Genomic DNA, 9,697 nt, shown 5'->3' with positions numbered 1-9,697 from the left:
CCTATCTGCCCCCCAAGGCTCCTGCTCTTAACCATCATGCCACATATACGTGCACTCCAACCCCAGCCCTGTATACATAAATACGCTCAACACTCCCCACCCCTCTTCAGGGTTTCTGCTATGTTTATTATTAGAACCAGAACAAAGTGTAAAAACACGCTTAAAACCTGCATCGTGTAGAATTTACAAAGGCCTCTGGCTTCCCACCCAGCCCTGGGAAGTGAGTGAGGCAGCTGATGTAATCGTTGCAGCCACCATGGTACAGACCAGCCAGGTAACTGGCCCTAGGTCAGAAGGACTGCCAGCCACAGAACCAGGGACCACACTAGTCTGGTTCAAGGCTAAGTAAGGGTGTTTTCAGCCCTAGTTTTTTGTGCTGGTGGCCCAGATGGAAAGGTTCAGCCATCCAGATAGGCTTTCATAGGTTTAAAAAAAAGGGGGGGGGGAGATACTCAACAGCCACTGGTTCTGGGGTTTCTGAATTCAGGGCAGTTCTCAGTTGAGGCATTTTGGATCATCCCAAAAATTGGCTGGTGAGTGGGATCCTCCTGGCATTAAATAGGCTGGGCCAAGGATATAGTGCAACATACAGGGACAGACTGTCAGGGGCAAGGTCAAGAGCAGGGGCACCAACAAGGAAGTCCATTAGGACATGTCCTAATGGAAAGATACCTAAAATTCGTCACTGAGTGAAAAATGCAAGTTAGTTGTCATGATGATGCCCTAATGAGTACATTTTAAACTAGTCTCAGTACTGTGCAACATGTGTGTTCCTGTTTGGTCTCGTAAACCACACCATGCTAAACAAAACCCTGTAGGTACAGTTTGGTACACGTCTGGTTGCTTCCTCAAGAGATTGCTTTGGATGGCATTGAGAAAGTGCCCTCCCGAGCCACAGGGCCCCTTCCCATGACCACCAACAGTATAAAGTGTGCCCATCCCTGCCAGGAACTCCTTAAAGCTGACTTTGAGTTCATTGGGGGAATAAATTGGTGCAGAAATGTGGGTTCCCTGCTGCTCCCTCTATCCAAACTGCATTTTAGGGGGAAACTGGTGTCAGGACTTCTCCCTCCCAGGGCCAAGTAAGGCGGTCTTCCTTCTTTAAAATGGGCTTTGCTCCCTTGTCAAGGGCTATGACTGTGTCCTCCCCTCCCCCCTTCAACATCCTCTGCCTTCTCAGGCCAGGCCAGGGAAGTGGAGCAGCAAACATTGTTGACTTCTAGTGTCCAGCCTGGTTCCCGGTCTGAGCAAGCTCCTGTGCCATGCGCCTGCATCTCTCTCTCTCTCTCTCTCTCACTCTCTCTCTCTCTCCCTCTTTCTCTCCCTCCCTCCCTCCCTCCCTCTCTCTCTCTCTCTCCCTCCCTCTCTCCCTCCCTCCCTCCCTCCCTCCCTCTCTCTCTCTCTCTCTCTCTCTCTCTCTCTCTCTCCCTCTCTCTCTCTCCCTCTCTCTCTCTCTCTCTCTCTCTCTCTCTCTCTCTCTCTCTCAGTAGTCTCATGCCTCACCCCATGTCCAGTCCCTCAGTAAGTCCTCCAGGTTCTGCTGCAAATGCATCCCAAACCCAGACACTTATCATCCCTCCCTACTATCTCCCTGGCCCATCGTCCATCTCTCACGTCAACAACTGCAGTGACTTCCTTGTTGGTCCCCCTGCTCTTGCCCTTGCCCCTGACAGTCTTTTCACACACAGTCACCACATCATTACTCTCTTCCTTTTAAAGCCCTCAGGAGCTCCTCAGTAGCCCTAGAAACTTCTTCTAAAGCCTGAAGAGCCCTGCAGGACCTGTCCCTTGCCCATCACTTAATCCCTCTGTCCTGTTTTATTCTCTGTCTTATCCTAATCTCCAGCTGATGCATTATACACTCTGATTCCTTTGTCCCTCCACTAGATTATAAGCTCCATGAAGCAGGGTTTTTTTTGTTTGTTTGTTTTTGTTTTTGTTTTTGTTTTTTGTGTTACGTGGGCCTCTCACTGTTGTGGCCTCTCCCGTTGGGGAGCACAGGCTCCGGACGCACAGGCTCAGCGGCCATGGCTCACGGGCCCAGCTGCTCCGCGGCATGTGGGATCTTCCCGGACCGGGGCACGAACCCATGTCCTCTGCATCGGCAGGCGGACTCTCAACCACTGCGCCACCAGGGAAGCCCAAGCAGGGTTTCTTTTATGCTTCACCCATGTACCCTGAGTACCTGGCACAGTGCCTGACACATAGTAGGTCCTCAACAAATAACTTGTTGGATGAACCTGTGAAACGGAGATAAGACCTCGCCATCTACTCCCTTCCTCCCAAAGCAGGTTCCCATTCAGCCACAGGGGGGCATCATTCTAAAGGGTGCTATAGCTTCAGGTTCTTCCAGAAAAGACACTTAGGCAGAACAAAAAACAGGTGTGTGTGGGGGGAGGGGGCCCAGGGTGTAAGGGAATGCCCCCTAGCACTTTCCCCACCCTGCCTGGGCTGGACTAGGAAGGTTATTAAGGGCCAGTTACCTCCACAGTGAGCACCTGAGATCCTCAATGCCGGGACCAGTTCTTTAGCTTCTACTGATGATAATAGCAGCCACCATAATTTGAGCACTAACTTTGTGCCAGACCTTGTATATGCCTTACTTCATGTAGTTTGACAACACCCAAAGTACCGTGGTAGCCCATTTTGTGGAGGAAAATACTGAGGCCTAGTGCAGTGAAGGGATTTGCCTGAAGTCACACACCAAGTAAAAGTCAGAACCAAGACTTTGAATCCCCAGCTGCCTGACTCCAAAGCCACGGCCCTTGACCACCAAGCTCTACGGCTGTGAAAAAGACAGTCCCAAGGACAGCGGTAGGAGGAATGACTGGGACACGTGGGGAGAAGGACAGCAGGAAATCAAGGAGGACTTCTGGGAGGAGGGCACCCTTGAGCTGGGCTGTGAAGGATGTTCATTAACAAGGAGGAAAAGAGTTTTCCTTCCTCAAGAGACAAACCCAAAGGATTTGTGAAGGCGTGGGGCAGGCAGATCTGGCTCTGAACTTAGGTTCCATCTTTTACCAGGTATGACGTTGGACAAGTCCCTGGAGCCAGTGCCAGGGGCCGCATCTTGTCCCTACTGAGGGACAACACTAAGTTCCCCTCTGGACTTGTGGGATGAGAGAAGACTAAGGAAACCAAGAATGGACTCCAGAGCCCTGGGGTCAAGCCCTTCCTCCTCAGCTCAACTCCTTCTCTCTGCTCTGCAGTTTTCCCATCTGTAAAATGGGCTCTCAGCAGAATTATTGTATTGTTAGTAACAATTACTGTATGCTAGTAACACTGTTTCCCAAACCTGCGAGCGCCTGTGTCCCCGGATCAGCCAGTACTGTTAGTTTTGACAACAACACTCAGCCTCCAGGGCAGATTTGGGACACCTCAACTCCCTGAAAGCGATGGGGTGTATCCAAAGATTTCAGACTGATAAGATGGCAGTTCAGCTTGCAACCTCTCTCCCCGGCCCAGGGGTTTGTCCTTTTCTGGATGATTTTCAAACAGGAACTTGGAGGGCAAGGCCCCAATCAGCAGAGACACCAAAGGCTCTTAGCAGGTGGGACCACGTGACCCCATGGAGATGGGATGGCTTTCCTTCCAGGCAGACCAGACAGGTCCCCAAATCCCCAGTTGTGGCCAGAATTCAAGAGAGACTTTGGCCATCTGAACACTCTCAGCTCACCAGCCAGATGACAGAGATCTAAAGTTGGCAGGGGCAGGGGGGGAATGTTGGGGGGTGAGAGTTATTGCAAAGGCCAGACAATTATCTAACCAAATTCCTGAAGCCCCAAGGGCACAGGTAGAAGTGACCAAGAGATAAAGTGCCCAGTGCCCTGAGCTGGACTTGGATCTGAATCTTGCCACACCCCTTACTGGCCGTATCCTCTATCGGAGCTTTAATGTCCTCATTTCTAAAGGAAGATGATTATATCTGCCTCAGAGGGTTACTGTGAGAATTAAATCAAATAACGTGTATAGGCACACACTCGTTAAGTGTTAGTTGTTACCTGCATCAGGGCAGAAAGCAGATAAGCCGTGACCTCAGACCTCAGCTTGCTAAGCGCAGCTGAGATCTTGAGCCCAAGGAAACACATTTTCTGAAATCTAGGTTTCTTGCAGATTTAGGAGATTAAAACAAGTGAGAAATATAGCCCACAGTAGCCATCAGTCAACAAGGGTTGGTAAGCACCGCCGGGGTTCCTTGAAGGTTTCACCCCATGTACAGTCTGCAGGGGAGAGGGATAGTCATTAAAGGACACTGAGGAAGGTGAGGGGCAAGACAGACCCCGGGAGCTTGTCACAGGTAGACATGGCCTGTCAGGGAGCCAGAGAGCCTTCCCCAAGGAGAGGACTTTGGTGCTGATAGCTGGACATGGTGCAGGATTCAGCCAAGTGATCAGAGAGCTGGTGAAGAATGTTTCAGGAGGAGGGAGCAGAAGGTGCAAAGGCCAGGAAGCCCCAGAGTATGCAGTGCATTCTGGGAGCCAAGTGAGGTACACACACATGAATGAATGAATAGCTTTGAATCAGTCTTTGTAATATAAGATTCTAAATGGATTTAACCAGATGGTTAAGTAAATTATGGCGCATTCACACAGTGAATACAATGCAGCCATTTATAAAGAAAGAGTGCTCGTGCATGAAAAGGAATGTTCTCCAAGACACCTTATAAGTCATTTCCAAGAATAGGGCTTACCGTGTTCCAGACACTGTTCTCAGCACTTCACAAGTTTTAACCCATGATCTTCACACCAACCCCATTAGGGAGAGAGAAACATGGACTGTAGATTACTTGCCCAAGGTCATGCAGCCAGTAGGTGGAGGAGGCAGGATGTGAACATGAGGACCTGATTCCAGAATGTCTGCTGGACCATTTCCCACCCTCCCTTGGAACGTGTAGTTTGCTTCTGTAGGGGAGGCAAAACTTTACCTCTACCCGTCTTAGGTTTTTAGCTAGGACTCTAACAAATAGGTAGATTAACAAGAGAAAAACAGTTTATTAATGCGTGCAGTGCACATCACACAGAAGAAACCTAACAAATAGTACAGTAGCTCATCCTACATATGAACGAGTTCTGTTCCGAGAGCACATTTGTAAGTCCACTTTGTTCATTAAGTCCAACAGGTTAGCTTAGGTACCCAACTAACACAATTGGCTGTATAGTACTTTAATAGGTTTATAATACTTGTCACACAAATAATACATAAAAACAAACACAAAAAATAAAGAGAACATTTTTAATCTTACAGTACAGTACCTTAAAAGTACAGTAGTACAGTACAACAGCTGGAATACAGGGGCTGGCATCTAGTGAACAGGCAAGAAAGAGTCACTGACTGGAGGAGGGAGAGGAGGTAGGAGATGGTAGAGCTGAAGGATCGTCAGCAATAAGAGACGGAGGGCAAGCTGCAATTTCACTCACATGTGACGTTGATGGCGCAGGCTCTGGTTCCTTGCTGGATTCAATTCTATCTAACCTCTTGAAAAAAACGATCCAGTGATGTCTGGGTACTAGCTCTTTTTTTCTCATCATAGATGACATGGTAGCACTGGATTGCATTCTGAACCGCTTCGTGTACCGTTCTACATTCGAGTCCTGTGCCTCAAAAACTAAGTGTCTCCTCAGATAAAGAAAATCCCCTTGCCATTTCCCACCTCATGAATCTCTTCGGTTCTTCAGTTACTTCTTCTCCCTCTTGTCTCTCTTGGTCCTTTCTCTGGGCCTCCAATTCCATCAAGTCTTCATTAGTAAGCCCCTCGTGTTGCACAGCAAGGAGTTCAGTGAAGTCGTCCTCTTGCAGATCTAGCTCCAGCTTCTCGCTGAGGGTCACTAAGTGGATGAAGACCTCTTTGGATTCCTCATCCACCTTCTCAAATCCACAAAAATCATGAACAAACTGTGGGCAAAGTTTCTTCCAAACCCCATTCATGGTGATGGCCATAAACACACGCCAAGCAAAGTCAATGTTTTTATGGCCTTGTAGATGTTATAGTCTTTCCAAAATTGTCAAAATGTTGTTCCTGAATTGTCACTCGCCTTTACAGCCTGACGAAAAGTGTGATGTAAATAATGTCTTGAAAGTCGCTATAACTCCCTTGTCCATAGGTTGGATAAGCGACATAGTATTTGACTTTGACATTGGGATGAAAGTCGTCCATGAATGGGGGGTGGCCTGGAGCACTGTCGAGCAGCAAAAGAATGTTGAATGGGACGTCCTTCTCCAAGCAATATTTCTCTACCTCTGGGATAAAGTGGTGGAAAAACCACTCCTGGAAAATGGCCTGTGTAACCCATGCATTGGAGTTACTCTTCCACACAACAGGAAGAGAGCCCTTGGCTATGTTTTTAAGGGCTCTTGGGTTCTCTGAATGATAAACTAAGAGAGGCTTCAGGTTCACATCACCAGAAGCATTGCCACCAAACAACAGAGTTAGCCTATCCTTTGCTGCTTTATAGCTTGGCATCAACTTTTCCTCCTTACTGATGTAACTTCAGTCTGACATCCTCTTCCAGTACAGTCCTGTCTCATGCACATTAAAAACCTACTCAGGTAAATCCACGCCTTCATCAATAATTTCTCAAAGCATTTCAGGAAATTCCCTGGCAGCTACCGTATCTGCACTCTCTGCCTTGCCACTTACTTTTATGTTTTGAAGGTTGGCTCTAAGCTTGAACTGATGAACCCAGCCATGGCTGACAGTAAAAGATGCACCCTCTGATTTCTTCACTGTGTTTCTTCTTCAAGTCTTCATAAAGGCTTTTAGCTTTCTCTTGAATCAGCATTAAGCTGAGGGGGACTCGATGCTGATGCCGATCCTGCATCCACGGACTGAGAAGTTTCTCCACCTTCTCCATCACTTTTCTATGCTTCTTCAATATTTTTGTTGACATCATTGGCACAGCAGACTTCACATGTTCCATGATCTTGTCCTTGTTCTTTAGAATCCTGCCAATGGTTGAACGATTCATGTTACAAGAACAAGCGACGACTACCATCTTTTTGCCTCGCTCCATTCTCTCAATTATTTTCACTTTTGTTTCCATTGTTATAGCTTGGTTCTTCTTATTAGTACCAGCTACATCACTGCTGGTTTTATGCTTGCTTCCAGACATCTTGGGCTTGAAATAAAGATACTGTACGGGGACTTCCCTGGTGGTCCAGCGGTTAAGAATCCACCTTCCAATGCAGGGGACACAGGTTCGAGCCCTGGTAGGGGAACTAAGATCCCACAAGCCACGGGGCAACTAAGCCTGCGTGCCACAACTACCGAGCCTGCGCACTCTGGAGGCTGCGCACCGCAATTAGAGAAGCCCGCACACTGCAATGAAGAACCTGTGTACCGAAACGAAGACCCAGCACAGACAAAAAAAGAAAAAAGATACTGTACTACTATACTCTATACAGTACCGTACAGTAAAGTACACAAAAGTACAACCACTTGTAGAGGATGCACACACATGACAATGTATGCCAGACATGTGAACGCACATTTGCATCTTTGAAAGTTCAAAACTTGAAGGTTCGTATGTAGGGAACTTACTGTAATTCAAAATGGCAGCTTAGAATTCCAGGATCTTCAACAAAGAACAGTAAGTTTGTAGAGAAATGACAGGACAGAGGAAAGCAGTTTTAGTCTTCCAAAGATGGCAGATTGTGGGAAAGTAAATAAATGGGAGGGAACAAATGGAAGAAGGTTTGTTCGCAGATTCCTCTGGTGTCATCTCTGGGCTGAAAAGTCTGTCTCTAATAAAAGGAGAATATCCTGTCTTTAGGGGGAAAAATGGGGGAAGCTTCTTCTGGGTTTGCTGCTCCTTAATTGTCTTCAGTTTAAAATAATTTTTATGTCAAAGAGGCACATTTTGGGATGACATATTCTGCTTTCCTTCACTTCCATCCATATAAAATAAAATTGATACAAATATGTATTTGCTTGTATCTGTATAGACACCACACCCACGCTGGAAAGACACACCAAATGGTGATTGTGGGGAGAAGAGGCACCTGTGTGGCTCAGGGACAGAGTAGGAGGACTTATGTTACACTGTTTTTGTTTTTTTTAAACTTTAGAATTTTGAACTGTGCACTTTTATTGTCTATTAAAGATCATGCTGGCTGGGGGAAGGGAATGGATTGGTAACACATACACTGTGGATGAGAGTGTAAATTGTTAGGATCACCTTGGAAAACAAATTCTCCTAGGTGTGTACCCAAGAGAAATGAGCACATTTGTCTAAAAAAGGCATTTCAATAGCCCCAAACTGGAAATGTTGACATGAAGCAAATAGACTGCCAGACAGTTCTCCAGCAAAGATAGATTTATTCAGGATCAGCAGAGAATTGCAACTCAGGGTCTGCAACCATGGTGAGCCACGTGCAAGTCCCTGCACTGCAAGGAAAGGAGATGGCTTTTATAGAGGGGAAAAGGAAGCTGGAGGGCTGTAGTAAACAAAGAGTCAATGGCTTTTCATTGGCTGAGTCCTTGCCAGGAGAGAAGAGGAGTCCTTCTTCTTTCTGTTGGGCTCTGCTGTCATTGCAGGGTGTGAGAGCTCCCCCTACTGGTCTCCCCACTCTGTTTAATTGCGGTTTCTGTTTATTAATTTTTTTACAGAAACAGCCAACGTTTCCATTAATGGTAGAATATATAAATAAACGTGGTATGTTTACACAGTGGAATAGTCTGAACAGTGCAAGGGAACCGATGACTGCTACCTGCAAATAACTGATGAATTTCACAAACATAAAGTTAATCAAAATAATCCAGACACAAAAGAGCAAATACCCCATGATTCCATTTATATAAAACTAATCTGTGGTGTTGGAAGTCAGGATAGAGGGTACCCTTGGGAAAGGAAAAGGAGCCAAGGAAAGGGCCCAAGGGGACTTCTTACTTAGAGGCTGGTCATATGCTAGTTCTTGTTTGGGTGATGGTTTCTCAAGTGTATTCAGTTTGTGAAAATTCATCAAGATGCACACTTTTGATTTTGCAATTGTCTATATGTATGTTACACATGAGTAAACGACTTTAAAATGAAAAAGAGAAAAGCATGGAGGGGTTTGCAATCGGCAGGGTGGGAGATGAGAGAGTGATGGAACCTGGCCTGCGGAGCTGGCAGTGGGGTGGGGAGAAGTGGGTGATTTGAGGGGTGGGGAGGGAGTAGGATTTTCTCAGTTGGTGAAGGGGGCATGAGAAGCCAGGAGGGCGCCCCGTTTCTGGCCGCTGCTTATGGTGGTGCCACCAGAGACATGGAGAAGCTGGTGGGAGACACAGGCCTTGCCTGCGAGAGTGGGGACAGATCCTGCCTTTCTCAGTGGTCAGGGCTCTGGAGCTGGGCCTCAGGAAGGTCAGTGAATGAGAAGGGGTGGAATAGATGTCCTCCGGGGCCACAGCCCTTTGCTTTAGCAGAAGTTAGGTCAAGGGCGGGCTGAGTTATAGTAACTCAGCGGGCCATTGCCAGGTGGTTCCGGTGTGGGCCACCGGGGCCCATCTGTACCACGATCAAGGGGGTGGACACAGGAAACTGATGTTTCACAAAGAAACTCAAAGTAGTCTCTCTATGGAAAGTGAAATATGCTCCCTCCTTAGAGTGGTCGGAGGATCCCACTACAAGGTATCTATTTCCAAGTGGTCACAAGACGAAGCGCTCCAAGCCACATGCACCACTGCCTGCACCACCGTCTTCCACCACTCCTCCCCCGGCAG

Source organism: Lagenorhynchus albirostris, chromosome 15, assembly GCF_949774975.1.
Source record: "Lagenorhynchus albirostris chromosome 15, mLagAlb1.1, whole genome shotgun sequence".
In the NCBI taxonomy this organism is placed as follows: domain Eukaryota; kingdom Metazoa; phylum Chordata; class Mammalia; order Artiodactyla; family Delphinidae; genus Lagenorhynchus; species Lagenorhynchus albirostris.
This window is presented reverse-complemented; position numbering follows the sequence as displayed.